The 7,017-nt window shown below is 35.9% G+C and overlaps 1 pseudogene across 1 annotated transcript; it reads left to right on the top strand.

The window, feature by feature from the left end:
* The first annotated feature begins 4,367 nt into the window (after positions 1 to 4,367).
* On the top strand, positions 4,368 to 5,028 carry LOC109128435 (protein RESPONSE TO LOW SULFUR 2 pseudogene; annotated as a pseudogene). Its single transcript, XR_015578791.1, has one exon. The product of XR_015578791.1 is annotated as a protein RESPONSE TO LOW SULFUR 2 pseudogene (transcript).
* The last annotated feature ends 1,989 nt before the right edge of the window (positions 5,029 to 7,017 follow it).

Here is a 7,017-nt window from a genome sequence, read left to right as displayed (position 1 = left end):
ATAAACTCCCAGCGTACAGTGTCAAAAGCCTTTGCAATGTCCACTTTGATAGTAATTCTCTTAGCACCATTCTCTTTGTGATACCCACTGACTAATTCAGCAGCTAATAAAGTGTTTTCAACTAACAACCGTCCTTGAATAAATGCAGTTTGGTTTGGCTGCACAAGATCAGGGAGAGCAGGCTTTAGTCTCGCCACAAGTAGCTTTGACACTACCTTGTACAAGGTGTTTAGACAGGAGATGGGCCTAAAATCCAATATCATTGAAGCACCAGGAGATTTGGGGACTAGAGCAAGTATGGTGGCATTGACCGCAGATGGGAGAAAAGCCGTATGAAAGAAGTGGATGATACTCGAGATGACCTCTTGACCAAGAATACCCCAAGAAGACTTGTAGAACGCTGAGGTAAATCCATCCGGTCCTGGAGCTTTGTTAGCATTGAGCTTGAACAGCACAGTCTTTATTTCCTCTGCTCCTGGTATTTTGACCATTGATTGTTTCAGTTCTGGTGGACAACGATAGCTCAAAATACTCTGAAACCAATTCATCGAAGCGCTAAGTGGCTGTAGGAATGCCGGATTTAGCAAAGACCGGAAGTGATTTACGGCTAGATTGCTCATCTCAATAGGATCTTCAATGACAAATCCTGAGGCAGAGGTAAAGGATCTAATGGCGTTGAAAGCATTCCGCATTTGCATAATCCGATGGAAATAGGTAGTATTTAGATCTCCCTCTTTTAGCCAGTTAATACGGGATCTCTGTCTGAAATAAGCTTCCTCTATTTTCCTGAGAAACTTCCATTTTGATTGAATGTCTTTTTCTTGTTGAAACAGAGCAGGGGTGGGATTCGTCAAAGCTTGGACCTGCACAGATTGAAGCAACATGTTAGTCTCTCTCACTCGGTTTTGAATATCCGAGAAGTTCTCTCGAGAAAGTGGTTTTAATTCTCTCGTTAAAGTTTTTTGTTTTGCACTCAAAGTTGACAAACATGTTTCCTGAGAATGCAGAATTTCGGCCAAGTTCCAAGCAGTATCAACCGTGTGGAGAAAATCAGGGTGTTTGGTCAGAAAGTTAAAAAATTTGAAAGGCTTTGTACCGGCTGAGGGTAGGGGTGCAAAGAGGTTTAAAAGGCATGGAGAATGATCAGAGATTTCAGGGGCTAGGAAGGAGACAACACTATTGGGGTAGGTAGTAAGCCAGTGGTTGTTTGCTAATACTCTGTCTAGCTTCTTTGCAATGGGATTAGAAACACTTTTGTTTGACCAGGTGAACAGGGATCCTTGAAAACGCAAATCAAATAACTCCAGTTGTAACAGGCAGTCCCTTAGCTCCAGCATACGAGAAGTTAACCGATTGACATCAGGACTAGAGTGCTCTGCGGGGTGGATAATTTGGTTAAAGTCACCACACAAGATCCAAGGATTGGAGTCAAGCATTAGTCTCTGTTGGAGCCCCAAGAGTTCACACCAAAGGTCAGTTCGCTTTTCACCAGTATTAGGCGCATATAAAACTGTGAAGAAAAACCTATGACCACCCTGAATGATGATTTCGCAGGTGAGCAGGTTTTTGGATTGGTGGATGACTGTAGCTGCAGCCGGAGCTTTCCAAATGACAATAATTGGTGAAGGATCCAAGGATTAGTGAAGTCATTACTATCGAGGTTGAGTATCCGTGGATCCCGCCTACGTGTACTCACTGCAAGGAGATAGGTCATGTAATCAGATTATGTCCGTCTGTACCCCTTCCTGGACGCAAACGAAAAAATCATCAGTCAAAGAAACTGTAAAAAGCACCGCAGTTAAAGCTAATGAAACAAAGGGACCAACTACACATGTAAGTGTGCCTGGTTCCCTTCCAAAGACTACTACTGAAGTTGGCTGTTCGTCGGGGCCTTCTTCAAGGAGTCAGCATGCCCCACCTCCTGAACATAGTTCCTCTCCCCATCAGCCTCAAAAAACCACTAAAGTGCTCATCCCCTCCATAAACGGTTCCACCTTGACCCCCACTCAAATAGCTACTTCTAATCCTTTCGATGTTTTAGCTAAGCCTCCTTTGCCACACCCTTCTGTTCCACCTTCTTTTCATGCACCTGTTTCAACCCCAGTTCTCTCGCCCACTAAGAAAACTGACCCCCTCTCTAAAACCATTGTCACCTCTTTGCCTACTGAAATGGTTTTAGACTCCCCTCCTGCTGCTTCTGAGAAGCATCTTCCTATCCAGGAGGATGTTTCTACTAGTTCTTAAACCCTCTTTCTTTTTCCTTGTATATACAACCTTTTTGTTGGAATATTTGAGGTCTTAATGATCCGGATAAGCTTCGGCCTTTTGTGTCTTGGCTAAATTTTCATAAGCCAACTTTTGGTGCTATTCTTGAAACCCATATAAGAGAACCTAACTTGAACCGTGTTATGAGCCTTACCTGTCCTGGTTGGCACTACGCCTCTAACCACAACTCTGATGACAGTGGAAGTATTGTGTCTTTTGATTGATGATGTTTTACCGTCGGTCGTAGATGGTACAACTTCTTGTGTAACCAAATATGTATGTATGTTTAATCTTCTCCCTTTCACTCTCTAAAAACTGTATGAATTCGAGTCATGGCTGTGTAATATATACGTTTTTAATTGTACTCTTTAACAAAAGAAAAAAAAAAGTAGAGAACTTCATGAATACACATGGAGAATTTTTCTAGTGTATAATCTATTCAATACATTGTTAAATCTATGGGTGTCAAAATGGGTAAAAACTAATGGTTCAACTCAATTCAACTCAAATCAAGAATCCTAATGAGTTGAAAAATTTAACAATGACTTGATGGATTAAATGAGTTGATGATTAAATGAGTTAATGAGTCAAATGAGTTTGGTTATAATAGGTTTATGAGTTAACCCACTAACCCATCAGTTTCTATCTTATCAACCTAATATCATCAACATCATCATAATTTTCCTGCCAAAATCTCAAACCCGCAATTTTCCCGCCAAAAACACAAATTCCTAATATTTGCTAAAAATTGAAATCCGTAGTTTCTTGCCAAAATTCAGAATTTATAATTTTCCCGCAAAAAACGCAAACCCGCAATTTTCTTACCAAAATTCAAATCTGCAATTTCCCGCCAAAATCTCAAACCCACAATTTTCCCGCCAAAAACGCAAACCTGTAAATTTCTCTCCAAAAACGCAAACCCGCAATTTCCCCACCAAAACGCAAACCCATAAATTTCTCGCCAAAAACGCAAACCCGTACATTTCCCGCCAAAAAAATAAACCCGTAAAATTTCCCGCCAAAAACGCAAACATGTAAATTTCCCGCCAAAAATGTAAACCCGTATATTTCTTGCCAAAACACAAACCTGTAAATTTCCCGCTAGAAACGCAAACCCGCAAACGTAAATTTCCCGCCAAAAATGGTAATTGTAATTTTCCGCCAAAATCTCAAAACCACAATTTTCCCGCCAAAAATGCAAAATCTGATTTTTCCTCTATAATTTTTCACTAAAAGTTATGTAATGGTGATAATGATGATGATAGTGAAAAGGATAGTAAAGATTAATTATTATTATTATTTTATATTATATATTAATTAATTTATATTGTAGTGGGTTAACCCAATTATTCATCTAACTCATTTAACTAAATAAATTGATGGGTTGATCTAACCCAATTGTTAAATGAGTTGAAAATGAGTTGAGTCAACTCATAAACTCATTTAACTTTTAACTCATTGGATAATGAGTTGAGTTGGGCTCGGTTAATCATTTTCACACCCATAGTTAAATCCAAAGCGTAATACAAATTTTTCTTTGTTTTTTTTTCTCTTGAAAACACAATGACCACTCACGACCCACCGTCAATAACATTTTTTATATGATTTATTACGTTATAGTCGGAGTATTATTCTAGTGTACGAAGATATTTTCATTAACATAGTCAATAAGCACAAGAAAATATGAAACTGAAATATATATACAAGGAGATTCATTACTATGGCTCTAAACTATTAAGTATAACAAAAGCTAGATATAACATATGAGCAAATACTACAATATTATGTGCTTCAAGTTTAATATTCTTTACACTTACAATGCTTCCAAAAATCTTTAGAGAACAATTTGCATCTTTCTTCAACACACAATGATCAAAAATAATACATTTTATGGGCCTCCCAATCATTAATGCCTACAATAGATTCAATAGTAATATAGCCACCGTAAAAAGATTGGTCAAGCGTTTTCAAATTTCCTACGTAAATCTACAAACGTTAAAAAAAAAAAAAATCACAATCTATTACTGGATCCAACGTGTATATCGGGAACATTTATTTTTTAAATGTGTTCTAGAGGACGTAAATAACTAACGATAAATAAGAACCAAAAACAAGAGATACCAATGAACCTAGACATGTACCCACCCAAAGCCCGGTCGCAGAGACGCCTATATAAGGAACATATCAATTACCAAAAGAAGAAAAACAACAAGTAAAAAAAACTAAGAAAAACTCAAAGATACAAAAAAAAAATATGGGGAAAGGAGGAAACTACGTGAAGATGGCGGTTTCGGAGGTGGAGGAGCTACGACGAAAGAACGGGGAGATGGAAAAGGAAGTGGAGGAGATGAAGAAAGAGATGTTACAGCTTTGGAGGCGGACGCAGGTGGCAGAGGAGGCGGAGGAGCATCTTTGCTCTCAGCTGGCTGAGCTTGAAGCAGAATCTTTAGACCAGGCTCGTGATTACCACTCTCGCATCATTTTGCTCATGAACGAGCTCTCTCGTCTCTCTTCCGACTCGGACTCCTGCTCACCATAGACAAAGATAAATATCTGTGTAAAGGATAGGTTCTTAGATTGTTGGATGCATGATGTATCCTCCAAATGGTTCATATCAATGCCATCATGTACAGTTTTTTGTTTTGTTAAAATTCGAAATTCCTTCGTAAATTCTTATTGCTTGCTCTCATCCCATTAGTTGGATGTCTAGCAATACCGAATATTCAATGCTAAATCTGAAACACATTTATGTTGTCTGAAAAAGGTGATGGATGAAGACGTTTTTGAAGGTAAAGCAAAAGATTTTAGAATATTACTGCTTGATTGAAAATATTCAAAATTAAAAATTAAATTAAAGACCTCTAAATTTCTTTTTAAGATTTTGAAAGCAATTAAGAAATCATGTGCTCTTCTTTCTCATTTTTTTCATACTCAATTCAATTCTAAGAAAATATAGCAAAGATAAAATAACTAGTTTGCTAAAAAAAAAAAGGATTTCGTTTTTTTTAGATTTCGTTGGGACTATTCCTGCATCTATGAAGGATTTGGGTCCCGTTGTTAATTTTCTATGGCATTGTAACAGTGGTTTTCTAGTCTTTGATGAAGTTTAGTGCAAGAAAAACATATAGTAGTAATACATATGGTTTGTTTTCTAGGAAAAGAATGAAAACCAATTTACGGATCCAATATTAGTAGTGTAAACATATATATAATGGTTATGATTAACAAATCTAGTTTCTAAAAATAATTCCGCACTTGAGTGTAGTTGAAAACACAATTATAAAAAGGGTCTGTTTCGGAACAAAATTAGTTTCTAACATACCATATTACCTGACCTAATCTGAGCTAACCAAGTTTGTTCCAAATTCTTTATTACCAGTTTTTTAATTAATTAGGTCCTTTTAATTCTCTTTTTTTTTGGTGCAACAAGACCTTTTAATTCTAAAATATTGCATTTAAAGAAAACAAAAAGGAAAATATGCATTATTCATTTTTTTTTAAGGGAGATTGACAGTGAGCTTTTTGAAGCTTTTTTTTCTTATCTTGAAAAACAATGTGTCTTTATTCAAAAGATTCGGCGACCTATTGGTGAAACTAATGTGATCTTTACCAGAAAAATTTGGAAAGCTGAAGTGCTGAACCCAAAAGAGAGGACCCATAAATATATCCTAATTCGTGGGGAAAATGAAAAAGTCTCATATATATGTAAGACATATGACCTCGCATCTACATGCCTTCAATGCGAGTCATTTTCATAAATATGTGTTTATATCAATTGTTCTTAGATGTCGATGTGATACCTAACACAAATAAAATAGTAAATAAACAATCCTATTTTCTAACTACATCCAAAAGTTTTGAATGGTGAAACGCAATCGGTTAGTTTTATAGGAAATTTAGGATGGTCATTGTCTCAACAACTCAAATATGTTATTAAACTACTTGCGCTTTGTTTATCTGGTTTATGTTTTTCTTGAAATGTATACGTTAACCTGTTTGAACCAATGTTATAAAGAAAACATCATGAATTATTATAAGGGAAAGCATATGCAATTAAGAATATATGATTCATTTTTAAAGCCAAGTACACTACAATTTTTTTCTTTCTTTTCTCTTTAAAACACAATGACCACTCACGAGCCACCGACGAAAATGACATTTCATATAGTTTATTAGGTGACTTTTGCGTACTATTCTAGTGAAGGTATTTTAATTAACATATTAGTCATTAAGCACAAGGATATGTGAATAAAAGAAGTACAAAGGAGGTTCATTACACTAAAACTAGCTATAATTTAATTTAAGTAACACGAGATTCAACATGAGCAAAATAATAAGTTTCTTAACAAATGCTTCCACGTTCCAACATCAATTTTTTCTTTCTTAAGTTCCAAAATCATATTTTACCAAAAAACACCAAAGTTCCAAAATCATATAGTGCATCTTTCGAAATCCATACTGAAGGTAAGAAAGATGATGTTGATTGTTATTGTTAAAAAACTTAAATTGGACAAACTCTTTTCCCCTTTCAGTTGTTTACTTCGAGTAAGAAAGATGATGCAAAGTTGTATAGGAATTCTGTTAACCACACAAATGTTGGGTTTCCAAAACCCATCAACAAATCTGTTAAAAAACTCAAAATCCATGTGTTTAGGTTTCTGTTAAATTAAAATAACCACAAACATGACTGTTTAGAGTTTAGAGTTTAGAGTTTGGCTTTCAATAATCACATTTCTGCTTGATTAAGAGTTT

Source organism: Camelina sativa, chromosome 13, assembly GCF_030686135.1.
Source record: "Camelina sativa cultivar CO46 ecotype springtype chromosome 13, ASM3068613v1".
Taxonomy (NCBI): domain Eukaryota; kingdom Viridiplantae; phylum Streptophyta; class Magnoliopsida; order Brassicales; family Brassicaceae; genus Camelina; species Camelina sativa.
Note: the sequence above shows the minus strand (reverse complement) of the source record. Positions and strands in the feature narration are given on the sequence as shown.